Source organism: Myotis daubentonii, chromosome 3 (assembly GCF_963259705.1).
Source record: "Myotis daubentonii chromosome 3, mMyoDau2.1, whole genome shotgun sequence".
Classification (NCBI taxonomy): domain Eukaryota; kingdom Metazoa; phylum Chordata; class Mammalia; order Chiroptera; family Vespertilionidae; genus Myotis; species Myotis daubentonii.
The window spans coordinates 159,000,866-159,018,731 of record NC_081842.1 but is presented as its reverse complement, the minus strand read 5'-3'; positions in this window follow the sequence as shown (position 1 = coordinate 159,018,731).

Here is a 17,866-nt window from a genome sequence, read left to right as displayed (position 1 = left end):
TGCATATATCTTTTGAGCTAGTGTTTTTGTTTTCTTCAGATAAATATCCTGAAGTAGAATTGCTGGATAATATGGTAGCTCTATTTTTAAATTTTTTGAGTAACCTCCATACTGTCTTTTTAAAATATATATATTTTATTGATTTTTTGCAGAGAGGAAGGGAGAGGGATAGAGAGTTAGAAACATTGATGAGAGAGAAACATCGATCAGCTGCCTCCTGCACACCCCCTACTGGGGATGTGCCTGCAACCAAGGTACATGCCCTTGAATGGAATAGAACCCGGGACCCTTCAGTCTACAGGCCGACGCTCTATTCACTGAGCCACACCGGCTAGGGCCATACTTTTTTTATAGTAGCCCCACCAATGTACAATCCTACCAGTGGTGATAAGGGTTCCCTTTATTTCACATTCTCCCCAACATTTATTATTTCTTGTCTTTTTGATAATCGCAGCAACAAAAGCAAAAATCCATGAAAATATTCACAGTACAATTTCCTGAGATGTTAAGAACTTGAAGTTTAGGAGAAAAATGATTCATTCATAGTGGTGCATTCTCTTCTTTGTCACCTGAGGGACTAGTCACTGATCATACAGACATCAGCATGAAAGGGTTGTTGGTTTGACAACTGAAGATTTCCTGTGAACACCTGGGTCAAGAACCAATTTTTTTGAGACAGAAGATACTGGAGAAATGAAGTTTGACTGTAGTTTCTCCAAGATTTGCGGGAAGCCACCACTTGCCAATACTGTCAGTGCACCAAGGTATGCAGAAGGCCGATGGACCTTGGGTGTTAGCAGGGCTGACGCTAAGCACCAAGTGTTGAGATAGTGGTGGCTCAAGGCAATTCCCTAACCTGGTAATCTTTCTACTGTTTACCGCACTTTACCTTTGATCTGCCTGTATGCATTGCGAAAGGGCAAATATGTATTCAAGTAAATAAAAAGGGGACCAACCAGAGGTCAGTGTTCTCTTCACTTAAGAGGAACCCCTCAGCCCCCAATGCCTTCTAAATTCATATTTCTTGTATAGCATTTTCATTTATGCATTGGCCCCTCCTTCAGACCCTGAACCCCACCATGCAGGTCACAGCAAAGATTGATTGTAGTTTCTCTGAGTTGGGCCAAAGTGTGACAATACTCAGAGTAAAGGCTGTATTGACGTAGGAGCGTGCTATAGTTTATATTTTCCTATGCAGTCAGATTTATGTACGTGTTTATACTTTGATGCCAGAATTTAGGAATGTTGCACACGCTGTAAATCTGGGATCACTCCAACGGAGCAGTAAAGCATTGTCATGCACATCAGTGTAATAGTGATAATACTTTTGTGATATTAAATCAAATCATGTGGGGTTTTTTGCATTCCATTTATAAGGCAAAGAGGTGAAGTTCATTGCCTTAGAAAGTAAGAGAGAATGGTTCACTCCTGGAACCCATAGGTCATTGATGTACTTTGAATGTCAATGTTGGTTGTTTTGAATACAAGGCAATAATAGTGACATTCAGATAATATCTAAGGAAAAAGCATTTTTCAAATTCCTTTGGTACTTATTTATAAGATCCAGACATGGATTACTCAAAAGTAGAGAATTTTTTAAATTTTTATTTTAATTTTTCAATCACCATTTATCCCCTCTATGCCCTCTTCCACCTCCTCCCCTTCACCCGCAATCTCCACACTGCACACTGTTGTATGTGTCCATGAGTTCTCTCTCTCTCTCACTCTCTCTCTCTCTCGTAAATAAAAGGAAAAGATATAATAAAGACATAGCCTACCCCGTTTTAAATGATGGGAAAAGTGAGACTAAGATAAAGCAAAGATTTGTACTTTATGTTTTCTTGTGCTATACATTTTTTTTTTTTTGGAATGAAAATTCAAGGAAGGAGTGTCAAAAATATCTACATATATTAGGGAATCCAGTAACATGGCTGTGTGTGTGTATGTGTGTGCACTAGTAAAACTTTCTTAGGCATACAAATATTGAAAAATTTTAAGTCAGGGATTAGTAAATTTTTCTTGTTAAAACTCAGTAAACATTTAGGCTTTTTGGCTCATGTGGTCTCTGTTACAACTACTCAACTCTGCTACTTTGGGACCACAAAAGCAAGCGTAATAGACGATATATAAATGGATGGCATGGACAGGTTTCGATAAAACTTACATATAAAATCAAATAATAGTCCGGATTTGGCTCTCAGGCCTTAGATCACCAACTCTCACTCTAAGGGACACTTCAGATGTGGATATTTTCGACAGGTGACAAGACTTCTGTGAAAATGTATAGGAGTGCTATGAGAACTGGTGGGTCATTACAGAACTGAGACCAAGACAGAGAGGCTATGGTTTTTAGGAAATGGTGACTGGGAATCAATGGCACACAACCCTCAAAAATACCACAGTGTGTTTCATTCATCAGTAATCAGAAGACCAGAGCAGGCATCTAATCACAACTAAAGGGTCCAGAGGACATTAGGGTATGGGAGGTCATCTAGACTTGGTCATCTTTTTGGCCACCAAATATATCTAAACATCATCCAGGGAAGACACAGGCAGAGAGGAGGCAATCCCCGCAAAATTAACAGTTACCCAGCAGGCTAAGGCATCCAAATGGGATCAGACTGCATTTACTGGATAGCATTATATTTTGTTCCATACTCTTTGCTACTCAGCAGGGAGGGGATAATGTTGAGAATTTAGTGATTTATGAGAAAGTTGATCTGAGTAATAGAGAACTACAGAATCTGTTCTCTTTGCATGTCTGACGTAGTATTAGTCAATTGTTATCTTACTAATAGTGTTTTAGTGTTGAAAAGCCCTGCTCCCTATGGTAGTTAGGGTCATTATGATTGTCACCCTACTCCCACTCCCAAACTATACTTTGACACTCCTGGAGGAAGGGCATGGGTGAGGGAGGAGGACTAGAAATGTCTTTCACTCATTCCTACCAGCCAACGATACTTTGATGAGTGATACTGTCCATCTTTAACATTAGAGATAGTTATTCATATTTCAAATAAAAATTCTATTGTAGAACACAAATTTTTAAAACATACTTGATTTGATGCTGATACTCGCTTCTAGGTTGGTATCAGTCATTCCTCCATGATATGAAGTCATTCCTCCTCCACTCTTTCCTAGTGTGCTAAGCCACTCTCCCCAAACTGCAATCTTTTTAGAATCACTAATCTATCTGTACATTACTCCGTCAAGGCCAGGTGTTATTGCATAGTGGAAAAATAATTTTTCTAAAAACACAAATTTATATTGAATAAATCATTAATGTTTGGAACTAATTTAATCTCTGGTATGGGTTGAATAATGTTCCCTCAAAAGATGTTTAAGTGCTGTACCCTAGCATTGCTGAATGTAACTTTATTTGGAAATAAGGTCTTTGCAGATGATAAAGTGGAGATGGGATCATTAGGGTCAGCACGAATCCTATATGACTGGTATTTATATAAAAGGGGAATGTTTCAATACAGAGACAGAGAGGTGCAGGGAATACATCATGTGCAGGCCAAGGATTGCAGGAGACCATCAGAAGCAGGGAGAGAGGCATGGAACAGATCCTCCCTCGGAACCCTCAGAGGGAGCCAACCCTGCTGACAACTTGATTGTGGACTTCTAGACTCCACAACTGTGAGACAATACATTTCTGCTTTTTTAAGCCACTCAATTTGTGGTACTTTGTTATGGCAGCCCCAGGAAACTAATACAAGTTCCTTTAATGTTTCTCTTTGAAGAATATTGAAAAGTTTAAGAACCAAAACTTCCAAATGAGCACTCATAACTAGGATTTCACCCTAACTCACCCTGTAATTCCCTGTTAGCCCTTGCCAAACATCTTATTGAACACACTGAAACAATTTTACAAATTTCCACCCACCTCTGGATAAAAAGTCTTTTCTAATGACATTCTTATGCAAGTGTTTATAAATCACAAATGAAAAGAGTCATCAAATGCCTCTTGCTTTTTTCAGGGCAGGACCCCTGGTCCTCAATCTGGCTCTGATGCTGGGGCCCAAGGTAATGCACGGAGCTCCCAACCCTGATGTTTTGGGGTTTTTTTCCTCTCTGTCAAATTCTTAGCATTTCTCCCTGGAAGCTGCAAGACAAAGGTTGTGTCTTCAGAGTAAAACAGAAATACAAAGTGGGTAATTATCCTGTTAATTTAAGGGTATAATTTTAGGCCTCAAGGTGAATACTTTCTGTTGGAATTATCCAGTTTGGCTGGGTAGAGAATGCCAAAGAAAACATGATTGTGACAGACTAGTTTGGTTCCAAATCTGTGGCTTCTGCCCTCTCAGAAAGTGATTTGAGCTTTGAGGATGAATTCCTTGCATTGCCAGGTTTTCCATTAGTGTACAAGGCTATGTTTGGGCAATTCTTTAGCATGTACACAAAGGCATTGTGTAAGCTATTCCATAGGGAATGAGACATGATTAAAAACATTTGTAGCTCATCGGTAAATATAGAAATCATTATAATTGGATTAATTTAGGAAATCCACAATGATGCCTGAGTTTCCCCTTGAGAACTGAGTGTACATTAAAAGATAAATTTTCAAAAAGTACAGAGCTGACTTTTTCTCATAAAAAATATGAATTCATAATATAGACTCCCTTAATCCCAAGCCTCACTAAAGAAAGTGTAACACCTACCTGCCATATTGGCTAATACTTTTGCTTGAGTCAAACTGATTTTCTCTTGAAACTGAATATGAATCTCAGCAGGTGAATCTAGCACTAGTTCATGAAAATTTGGTCCTCGAGGTACAACTGGACCTTTACAAATGCCATTGGAAGCGGTTACATCAATCCTAGTAGGAGAAAGGAGAGTAGCAGATGGAGGAAATGTACTAGTAAGTGATGGAATAGTCATATAACAAAATACTTTCAACATATCTTTTGTTATGTAACGTTACCCATGACATGCCTATCAGTAACAGTGTCAGAGGCTGTAATTGAAGAGGTATATTAATTATTATCAGTCACCTCCAGCACTCTTAATGGCTGGTAGAGTGATGTCTTCATAAAATAATGACACTGATGTTGTCTGATGTGAGGGAGGCAGCAGAGATGAGATTTCTTTCTTTTTTTTTTTTTTTGCAGTAAGGGAAGATGCTCTGAATTGGATTTCCTTTTCAAGCTGTTCCTAAATTCCTGGACAGAAAAATTACTGGCAATGAAATGTCCATCTTTACTCTCGCTCTTTCCCTCCTCGCTTTCAATTTTGCTCTGGGAAAAGAAAAATTAAGAACACATTGTGGTTAACAAGCCCAGTGGCATGAGCTGGGAGGACTAATGTGGGTTCTTGCTATTCAGCCGATTCCCCCTTCAGCTCATCTGAGGGATTCAATTGCTTCTTTCCCGGCCTTGTGCCCACCTCTGTTCTGTGTCAGTGCAAAGCAAGTTGAGATAAATAAAGCAGTTCAGAGCCTGCCTCTTGTTTTCACCATCTCCTCACTTACAAGGTGCAATTTTGTAGAGACAGGTAGTGGGTTGTTACAGATAGTAATAGATTGCCCACAAGTTGGAAAAGGCTTTTTAAATATTCAGTTGTTGTTTTTAATTGAAATTTGGATAAGATGTTCAGAATAAAACATGACTATTTTCAACTTCATTGTTTTTCAATAATTTGAGATAGTATTTGGAATTATAATAAACTCTCTAATATCCCATGTATAGGTCAGACTCTATTTGGCAAAAGTTGGAGTCAAAATAATTCTTTCACACATACAGAAACAGTGTGACCTGAGTGCTACTACCATATCTCTTCAAGTTATTAAAAATCATTCCAGGAGGATTGCATGAAAAATAGAGAAGGCCTGCTAGAGGGAGTGATCCATGGGGCAAGGAGTGATGGAAAAAGTGTAGCATTTGTTTAATAGATACTTTATATTTAGGTGGACATGGATTTTTCTGGAACCACATTTTTGTCATTACCTTGTGGCTGCTTGTGAAAATTTTCAATTAATGAAAAATCAAATAACTAGATTTTAAGGTAAGTTTTCACTTTTATTTTACTAGTATAAAGGGAGACTGCAGGCAAAAAAAAAGAGTAACCAACAGTTGGCTCATGACTAGCTCAAGATGAGGACTTGATATTGGTTAGATATCTGATTTCACTAATGGTATTTTACTTTTTTGGCGAAAAAATGATTATATCACCAACATTTTATCTTCAACATTTCAGGCTATTTTGAAATAACTACTAAAATTATATTTTAAAAATTAGAAATGCATTTATTTTGAAGCTGTTATTTTTATTGTGACGTGAAGTTTATGTGTAGACATTGGAGATTCACAGATACCTTAGCAACCATTGTGTGTCCCAAATTGATCTTATAAAGAAGCCTTTCTTCTCCTTCCTTCATCTTAATCCTTTCACTCACACCCATATATAAGAACATGTTACCTACAAGTGATTGTGATGTTTTGCTAATTTTGGTGTATAGATTTGAATATGTTTTCCTCCTTGTTCACCTGGCTGCAAAATGCTTTGATGCTAAGGTTCATCATTCACATAAAGAATGGAGAGTTTGAGATTTTCCCAAAAATTTGGTATTGAGAACTTTCTTTTGTAGCCTTTAAATTTCCTAGTGAAATCTGTTTAGTATCATTAAAAATATTAATTCACTTCAATCTTTAATGTCTTGTAAAGGAATTTAAAAATTAATTCTGTTCTTCAAAACCTCCGAGCATTGAATGTTATAACTCTTATTTAAATCACTAGGAAGCTCATGAAATTGAAAAATGAAGTTGTCTAAATTATTTTTTAAAACTCATTTCCCAACATGAATACCTTTCTTTTACATAACACTCTTTAATTCTCTTGCCTTTTATGGATTAATTTCTGCCAACACACAATTTGCTTTTAGTGTATGTCACATGCCATTTGAAAAATTCTGAGCAATCAGAAATAGCTAGCTGATTATAGGGAATCCTACATCTTTCACCCTCTATTCATGGCTTTACAATGTCACTGCCTTTTCATCTTCATATTACATTGTGGCAATTCAGGAGGGCCAAGAGGGAGACTATAGTGTAATAGTTAATAAAATGGATTTTGAGATTTGAAAGACCAATTTAGACATGCTGGCCAGTTCATCTTAGGCAAATTATTTCATGTTGCTCTTCCTTCATTTTGTCATCTGTAAAAATGAAGATAATGATAGTATCAATCTCATTGCCATAAGGATTAAGTGAGATATAATTAAATGTATTACCCATAATCAGCACTTACTAAATGTAAGATATTAATAAGATATTGGTTAATCATTAAAAAGGTGCTAGAAATTTTGTCCAAAACTAAAATTTTTTTGTTGGGCACATTATCTTACTTTGGTAGAATAATTTATTATTTTATTACTATAATTCTAAATTATTCTACAGTTAGTTCTTATTTCTGGAATTGGTGTTTCTAATTGTAGTATGGAAATTGCAATTTATTACAGCATGTACATAAAGGTAATTGAATTAAAAGGGACATGAGAGGTCTCTGAGGGAAGATGGACATGTGTGCATTTTGAAAATTTGCAGATTCTAAATTTAAATTTAGAATAGTTAGCTTTTCATGCCTTGAACTAGGTGAGCAGGGACTTCTGAGACTGTCTTTGCTCATGAGCTTCCAATAAGCCATCTGATAGGCAATAAGATAGAGTTCTGGGACAATGGAAGGTGTACAGCTTAGATTCCAATTCTAATTAGTCACTTTATCTATGGGGAACTCTGGGCAAGTTATTTAATGTCTCAGAGCTCCAGTTTCTACATCTATAGATCAGATAATAATACTTATCCCAGGATGCTGCTTTTAGAAGTAAATGAGGTAATATGCATAAAATTAGTCAGAACCATATTTGGCATCAATAAAAACTCAATATTAAATATTTTAAAAAACGTTCATTCCACTGGGTCTGTTGGTGATTTGTCTTATCTAATATTTTACTAGTGATAAGTGAACCCTGTGGTGCTTAGTTGTATGCAAATACTTTGCAACTCATCTTTTTGGCACTCAGACTTGACTTGTGTCATATCTGGGAACATGGACCTGCTTTGGATCAAGGATATTCATATTTGGGTAGCTGCTCAGAGAGTTCTTGTGGTACAAGTTTCTGTTGCTCACTCTGCCATTGTCAGAGTCTGCAGATCTCTCTGGAAGTGTGAAGAAAGAATTTTATTCAGTCTGAATTGTTCTTCCATGCTGGATAGATTAAAATACATTTAACGTAAGTTTAAAATTTCATCAAATCTATGATGCCTTTGATTATGAAAAGACATCCAGATTTCAGAAAACATACATTGTACACTTCAGGAAATATGGCAAATATCAATCTTCAAGGATTTATTCTCTTCGGGAACTAAATATGCTTTGTGATTCAAGTTTTCTCTTTCCCCCTCATCATCCTCTTAGTGGGCTGATTGGCACGTACAAGGCTGAGCGAGACTAGGAAAGAAGTTTTGACAAATATCTCAGGTGCCTGTGTTGGCAGAGCCCCCCCAATTCACATACGCTGTCAAGCAATTATTTCAATAATACATTAAGATAATTTATTTTTTAAATGATAATACAATAATTTTTTCTATTAAATATAACTGAATGCAGTTATTTTATTGAGTTAAAAGATAGACTATGGCTTATGATAATTGCTGATACATTTAATAAAACTACATGTGATAAACATAGACAAATTGTTTATATACAAAATCTTCATGATTACAGTGAGCTGTTTGTATAATTATTTGAAGTGTTATATTATGATTAAAATTTATTATTTATTATAATTTTAAATATAGAAATATAGCTGGGATCTCTTAGCCAATCTCATAAATGCATGAAAGTACATATGTTTCTAACAGCTCAGTTTGATATGGGTGAAAAATGAAATTTGGGCCTTTGGTTTGACCACTGCTTATTGGTTCCAGACCTGCAGTTCTTGCTATGTGGAGTTCTTTTTCAGTTCTTGAAGGAAATCTGAGATATGAATGCTTTGCACCTCAAACTTCTCTATTTAATCCCATCTAATCTGATGCTTACATCTGTAAATTTAAGGTGACTAGTGAACCTAACAAATTGGTTTCAGTCTAGAAAACAAATGCATAGGGAATTGGAATTTTTTTGTAGAATTATAAACTAATTTATTGAAAATGATTATAAGGGATAATATATAACCATATATTTTATATATATATGCATGTGTGTATACATAGAGTAGAAACATATGTAATATCATGCCACAAAATTGAACAACTTTTCAGAAATATGAAATATTAAAACCACCTTGATAGGGAGGCATCCTATAATATGGAAATTAAGGTTAGCGTAATGGACCTTGTCCAGGTTTCAAGTCATAGAGACCTAATTGAAAGTCCTAATCTTTGGTGAGTTAGCTATGATCTTAGACAAGTCACTTGACCTTTCTGAATCTCAGGTTTCTCTCGCATAAAAAAATAGTAAACACCCTCCTTACAGATGTGTTGAGAAGGTGGTTGAGGTAAAGTATGTGAAAAGAGTTAATGCCATGTCTCAGATAGACTACTCAAAAACTTGTTTTTGCTTCATTCTCTCAAAATCAGTATTGTGCATTGATTGCCATGTGAAAGCATCTACATACAAATATGCAAATATACTTAATACGGTTCTGGAATCAAGAGCATCAAACAGTAATTCCATCAGATAATACAGCTTTCAGTTCCCCTCTCCATGTCTCTACTGACAGGAGTTAAGATGGAACACCAGACACTTACCCATTCTCCATCTCTCCATCACTCCACCACCATTACCTGCTCTGAGACCCACAGATCAAACCATGTTGGTTTTTATGGTGATCCCATAAAAACACTCCAAAATCCCAGCCACCCTTCTTTTCTTGCTCTCTAATGCTCTAGATTAGTTCAGGAAATCATGCCACAGGAAATCATGGGTAATTACTAAATTTTCTGGACATTCATCACCATCTCTAAACAATTGTCTCATCTTCTTGTTCTCACTGGAAGGCTGGCTGTAGACATGGCTACTTTGGCAATCATCTCCAGTGGATGTTAATTCTTCTCCCACTCCACTATACTGTATCTGAATGGTAGGTGTCCACCCTGCTCCATATTATTGTTTCTGTTCCATTCTCTCACCTTTCTTTCCTCCCAGCTTTAAATCTCATATCATCTTTTTATCACCACTTTCTTGCATTCACTTACCAATCCCTAGTTCACTTTCCTTCATCACTTAAAGACTTCCCCCTGGCTCTTTGCTTCTCAATCAATTCCATCATAACTCTTGGTAATTTTATTATTGATAAAGGTGATCCTTCCCATATGACAGCTGCTCTTCTCCAGTGATTTTATCTTCCACCTATTTCTAGGGTCACATTTTAAACCTTCTCATTGCTGAAAGCCTTTCCGTAATCCCAAATTCATGCACCCCACATAATGGCCACCACCTCCGATTTGTTTCAGTGTAATTCTTCTAGTGTCTTGACTCCAACAATCTTTAAGTCCTGCTGGAATCTACATCCATTTATTATGTTTTTACTGTTCTTTTCACATCTCATGTTTTCACTTTTCTTCCTAGACAGTTTGCGCTTCATGTTTAATTAATAAAAGAAGAATCTCCTTTCATTTTCACTTAGCTATGATAGGGGTGGTCTGGTAGACTCGGGAGATGTGCTGCTCAGATTCTCCTTTGAGAAAGAAATTGTCCAATAGCTGGGAGCATAGCTGGCTGATAGCCTCCAGCTTTTAACACCTTTGGGCCTGCTGTGAACTCCTTGCAGTTGTTCAGAGACTCCAACCAATGACTGAGCAAGGCAGTGGTACCAAGCTCTAGCTATATTCACTTAGTGCAGAACTTCTCTAAAGGCGTTCCTGATCCACTGATGGAGTTTGTCAGTCTGTACTAGGGTCTACGGACTTCCTCTTTCCAATATTTTTTCCTCCCTTTTAACTTTAGGGGCATTATTTCCCAATAAAATCTTTTGTACTCATTCCATCTCAATATCTGGCACAACTGGCAAAATTATAACCCTAGTTGAGTTGATCTCTCTGCTGAGTTTGTACCTACACCTACATCTGGACCTGGATGTTGGTTTCACTTCTAATTTATGATCAAGTAGATAAGTAGGCCCTTTGTGCTGCCAGGCAATCATACTAAATTTCCTTAATCCATTTGCAATTTGATTCTCCTAGATCATTATTTCATTCTAGAGGCCCGGTGCATGAAATACGTACATGGGTAGGGTCCCTAGGCCTGGCCAGCAATCACGGCCGATATGTGGGGTAACCAGCAGGGCAATTTGGAGCCCCTGCTGGCACCTGTCTTGGCCAGCCTGGCGCTGCCCACACGCTAGCCCCTCCCCCCACCCCACCCCTGGTCTCCTCCCTGGGGCCTGCAGGCTGGGGGTAGCTCTGTGTTGAGCATCTGCCCCTGGTAGCCAGTGTGTATCATAGCAACTGGTCATTCCACTGTTTAGTCAATTTGCATATTAGGCTTTTATTATTTAGAATTCTCTATTTTTTCTCTCACCACCTACATATTGATAACTCTCATATTTCTTTCTCTAGCTCAGTCCATATTCCTAAACTCCAGACTCCTTTAACTCCTTGAACAGTCCATTTACCATCTCTATTAGAATATTTAACAAGCACCTCAAATAGGCTCTGAATACAGTTGCTTTCTTCCACTATCTGCTTCAAACTCGCTTCTCCTGCTGCAACATTATTCCAATTGACTATGCCTAAATGTCATAGTAATTTTTAATGCTTCATCTTTTTCCAGAAATTTACACTCAAAGTATTAACAAATGTTATGATTTTAGCTTTAAAATATATCCTGAATCTGACCACTTCTCACCATGTCTTCTGCTACCACCCTAGTCTGAGCCTCTTTCCTGGATTGTTGCAAGTGTCTCCTAACTGGTCTCCTGGCTTCAGTCCTTGTGCCTTTACAGTCTATTCTTACCACAGAGGCCATAGTGATCGAAGATATGTTAGAACGTGACACTCCCTGCTCAACTCCCTTCAGTGGCTCCCACTCAGCGTAAAAACTCACAAAAGCCAACATCCTTAAAAACGTCTAAGGGTTTAACATGATAGGGACACCTGTTACCTCTCTGACTACTTTGTCTTGTTTTCTTTCTCTCACACCCCAGAAGATTACACTTCATAGTCTGCATCTGCCTGGAATTTTCTTCTTCAGATACTCACAGTGCTCACTCTTGAACTCCCTTCAGATTATTGTTAAAATGTGTAATCTGGGTGTCCACTTTCTTTCACATTAATTGCCCCCTCTCTGGCATACAATATTACCCTTTCCTGTTTCATTTTATTTCATAGGACTCATCACCATCTAGCACCCTCTATATTTATTTTGTTACTTTTCTTCCTCATTGGACTATCAACTCAATGAGGATAGACAATTTTGCCTGCTTTCTTTACTGCTCTATTTCCAGTGCACAGGTTAGTCATGGCATATAGTAGGTCTTCAATAATATTTGATAAGTGTTAAATAATACATTATTTCTATGTCCATCATAGGTTTCTAGCATCCTGTTCATAGTTCTAGTGACTAGAAAAGAAGTGCATATCCAGATTATGCCCTTGGCCTTTTTATTACCTAGCTCGATAATGTTACATTGCCTTTGCATATGTAAGTACTAGTAAATTTATATTTTATATTTTATTATAGACCCTACTAACATGGGTTTGGAAGTCATAAGTATGCGAGAATTACAGACACATTGTCCACCTTTCATGTCACAAAGCAGCACTTATTCATTAGTGTCATGCCTTTTAGAACTCAGTAGTCTTTAATTCAACCTTTCAATTTATATGTTTTGTCATGATTACTTAATAGCTTCATGTGAGTAATTCTCATTTCCAAAATAATAACAAAACTGTGCTTCTTAATCTAGTCCAAGGGATATTGTAGGCATCCAGATTCTTGAGTATTTGAGTTAATTAAAATAATTGTGTGTAGTAGCAACTCTGATTAAAACAGAAGGTCTAAATAATTAGCTTTTAGAATGAAAGTTGAAAGAGGAAATAATTCATAATTTTTTTATTGCACTGTTGTCATTTATATAATTAAGACTTCTCAGCATTTATCTCTGGCCCAGATCTTTCCTAAACACCTGATTCAGACTCACGACCTCCTCTACTACCTACTAGATATTTCCATCTGATTGTCCCTTAGTATCTCAAACATATAATCTATCTCTATTTGCCTGCAGCTCCTTTTATTTCTTGTTTTAATGAATGGCATCTTCATCTACTCAGTTGCCTAAGACAGAAATTGGATGTCTTCAGAGTCATCTCTAAATGTATGGTACTAGGCTAGATACTGAGAGTGCAATGTTGATTAAGATACAGATCCTGTTCTCCAGTAGGTTTAACCTAGTAAGGGAGATCAACAAAAAATTATAATTTCATTTTATTGTGGTCAGTGATAAGAATGATATAGAAAAAAATTCTTTTTTATTGGATTCAGAATTTATTGAAAAATTTCCTTTGCTGAACATTAGAGAATGAATCTTGAAGTTGCAAAGCAGTAGGAATACATGAAGCAGAGATAGCAATCAAAGAAAAGACTACAAGTGAATTACAAAGCTTAACGATTAAAGTGTGGCATGAGTCATTTGCATAACAATATGTTATAACAATAAATACAATGTTTATGGCAGTAAAGGTGGACGTGAAGTTGCATGGATAGATCTGGACAAGGCCACAGAGAGCCTTGCATATTATGCTAAGAAGCCACGGACAATGGGAACCATTGAAAAACTTTAAGTAGAGGAATCCACCACTTCATTTGTTGTGGGGAGGCTGCAGTACAAAATACGAAAGACTGGAGGAAGGGCAATGAGAGGGCTGTTGCTTCAGATCAGAAAACAAGAGGGTCTGACCTGTATCAGTGAAAATAAAAATAGACAGCAGGTAGTATAGTTATCCATTTAAGCTCTTTTGTCTAAAAGATTGAGTAGAGGGAGAAAAAAGTTATTAATTTAAAAGTTAATAACTCTGACTTCATGTCAACAGCTTCAGTAATAAGTGCTTCAGAAATCACAAAATAACAAACAACTAAAACATACAGCACTAAAATTATGAACATTTGATACATGTATTTTTTTGCATCAACTTTAATCAGGGAAATGGCATTTGAGCATATGGTTTAAACGTCTTAGAAATGAGTTTGAATAAGTCCCAATGTTTTCACTGTGTAAAGTCTTTATATATCCTGATGGCAACATCTGTACTTCTGACCTTTCTTTCTACTGCACTTAAGTTCAGAGCAGTGGCAGAAATCATTTCTAAGGGGAAAAAAAACTGGGTTTAAAAATGTTAACTATGCATTTGTTCTTCTGATAGCCTTCCCTAAAACATGCTCTGTGAGCCCCCAGTAAAGAAAGGGTCAGTATTAATTACAGCAGGTTTAGCTTTCCTGCATATTGCATGAGACACGAGGCTGATAGTGGTCTCCTATCTTTGTACTTTTGCATTATGTTAATGATCATCGTGAAGGCAGTGTGCCAGGAAAACTACCCAGCCTTCTACTTCTGCCCGAGGTAGCTGCTTTTTAATCCAAAATATCTATGCTTAAGCTCAAATCCCAGAAGGCACTCAAATGAGTCTGCTCTATCGTATGAAGCACTTCCTTGTGCCAGTGAGTGGGTTTTCGTGCTGTGTGAAGTCAGACGCACTCCAGTTCTGCAGCAAGTGTTCCTCAAAGAGATGCCTCTGTGCTTTGTTGTCTCACTGGATGTAGCGTTGGCAATGGTCCAGTGAGACTGAGAAAATACTATCAAATTAGGCACGGACGGGTGATAATGGCTAATTATTGAATGCCAATGGGTGAGGAGAGAAAAAGCCATGTAATGGCCAAGAGATGGTATGTGAAAGTGCCAACCACACTGTCCTAAGCATTTAACCCATCAATTTTTATAAATAAAGGACACATTCAATTAGGCGAAGTAGATGGTTATTTAACAATAGTCAATAAAATATGTCTTTATTGTATAGTAAATAAGGCTTACACTTAACCACAGCTTAGTATATTCCGATGTTAAGCCAGAGCAGTTTGTTTTCATAGCTTGATCTAAACTGCACTTTATGTTGACACTTCTATTGCGTATTTAATGAACTCATATCAAATATGCATGGCAAATGAATACTGTGCTCCTGCTAAACCTTTATTCCTTCCCTGCTCTTGATCTTTTCAAGTGAAGCAAAGCTCTTTTCACAATGTATTTCTTCTTTCATAAAAATGCGTATCACAACATTGTAACTAAATCTCATTTCAATATTTTTCGCCAGACAGAAATGAGAAATCTAGATCATTGTAAGTGCAGACTTGCTGCTGTTTTAAAAGGCAGCCCAGAACTGTACCTCAGTTTGCCTCCAAGCAGCCAGTCTTCTGACAGAAAGGATTAAGGCTTCCTGAAACTCCTTAATCTGCGGCCTATATAGAAAAGCACCGCAGCAATGCACATGATGCCGCCAGTCAGAAGCAGGGCTGGCCGTGATGGCTGCTCTTAGCTTTGCATGTATGAGAGAAGGTAGAAAATGCAGCTGCAGCATGCCTCTACATCAGGGTGTGAGATCAAGGCATTTAAAAAAAAATATAATTTATTGATTTTTTACAGAGAGGCAGGGAGAGGGATAGAGAGTCAGAAACATGGATGAGAGGGAAACATTGATCAGCTGCCTCCTGCACGCCCCCTATTGGGGATGTGCCTGCAACCAAGATACATGCCCTTGACCAGAATCGAACCCGGGACCCTTTAGTCCGCAGGCCAATGCTCTATCCACTGAGCCAAACCAGTCAGGGCCAGGCATTGTTAATCTCTTCTAAGAACAAAGTAATACCTGAGGCTGGACCTTAAGGTGTTGGGTGTGCCTTCACAGTTGTAGGGTTGATACTTGGATTTCAAAGATGTGAAGGGTCACATAATTGGCAGGTCTTTAAATCTCCTACATAATCTCTACTTAAGCACAAGTAAAAGCTGAGTAGTGGAAAGAAGTAGATGGACACATGTACGAGGTACGGCTCTCTTATTTCTGCCAAAGTCATGGTTAGATTGTGACGTTGCCTCGCGTGTCACTTTCACTGAAGGAACAGAGGATGGCAATTTGCTCCCCAGGTTTTCAGTACTAGCCTGTGGTTCAGTGAAACAGAAAGCAAAGTGGTCATTTCTTCCTTTTTCTGCAGACAAATATGAAGATAGAAACTGCTATGTAGTGTTTGTCTCGTCCAAAGACAGAGTGTGCTATCTTAAGGGTTTTCCTGGTAATTAAATTTTGAAAAGAACACGAGTCCCTTTATTTATAATGGGAAACTTTGACACCAGAAATAACAAATGTTTGATTCTTTAGCTCAATGGACTTTGAAAGAAATGCTTATTTTTGTTCATCTCCAGCTTTGGGTATTTTTTGAAATGCAGCTTTAAAGCTAGCCTTCCTTATAATTCACTATGGGATGTCTTTATACACCGCTGACAGTAATACAACTCATTTTGGGTGATTAACTTAACCCCCAGTATCTCAAGTGTCGTGCTACATTAACATATCTTTCAAGGAATAGTTGCAGTGTGAGAAAATTGCCTGTAGGATTATTTGCAACTAGGAACCTGTGAAATGTAAAATAAAATTGAAGACTATAAAGTAAAACATCAAAGCTACCTAAAATATTAATAGCCAGCACTCTAAAAAGTAATTTAGAAGATTGCATGAGGTAGTTAAAGTTACTAATTTAAAAACAGAGTTACAAAAATACAGACAGGAGTTTAGAAGAAACAGCATACAATAGAAATTCATGTTGTTGATATTGTAAAAGGAATTTAAGGGGTAGTGAAGACTGATCAATTGAGAGGATGTCAAGTTTAATATTTGGCCATGCTGAACTTAAAAATATATGAAAGCAAAGCTGACATTTTGTCCACTTCACAATTGAAGGGAAAACATACTATATTCCTGGCAAAATATTGTAGTGGATCCAAAGAGTATTTTCAATTCCACCTTGAAATTTGCTTCATTGGAGCATTTGTTTTTTTAATTTGCCCTGTGATATCTGCCTGTGGTTCAGAAGTCATTTGATGGTCTATTTCTTAGACATTGTCTAGGTTCAAAGGCGATTCTTCGGTATCCAGTCACTCTCACTAGGTCTGTTTTGAGTGGCACAGTAAATGTACTTATTTTTCTTCAAGTTCAGAACTGGTTTTGTTGGCAGAATGCATGGATTCTTGAGTCGTACACATTTGGATTCAGATCTTGTGCCTGCCACTTACCAGCTCTGTGTTGACCTTGGATTAAGTTACTTAACATAGTTAACTCTTAGTTAACTCATTGGAAATAGGTTATAATGTGTTGTCAAAGATTCCATGAGATAATACTCATAAAATTTTCAGAATATTGCTTGGTAAGTATCAAATATTTAATAAAGAAATTCATCATTCAAGATGGTAGTTTCAGATATGCAAGTTATAATGCTGGGTACCTAAATTTGTTGTGCCTCTTTTAGGTAATGCTTACCTAAAACAGAAAAAAAAAATAATTTAAAATTGAACATTTAAATACAGCACATCATGCTTCCAAATATTTCATGATGTCTAATGAAATGCAGGGTATGCTCAGAGTAGAAGAGTAAAATTAAAGCAACATTGGAGTAAGTGAACATATTAAACACACACACACACACACACACACACACACACACACAAGAGAAAGAATAGAAAGAAGGAAGGGAAAATAGAAAAAAAGAGAAAGAAATCACACATATGAAAAATGTCTTTAAAAAAAGAAAAGAAACAACTCAGAAGAAAAGACCATGAAGATAATCATAATAATGATAATACTATTTTATGAACACTGACTATGTG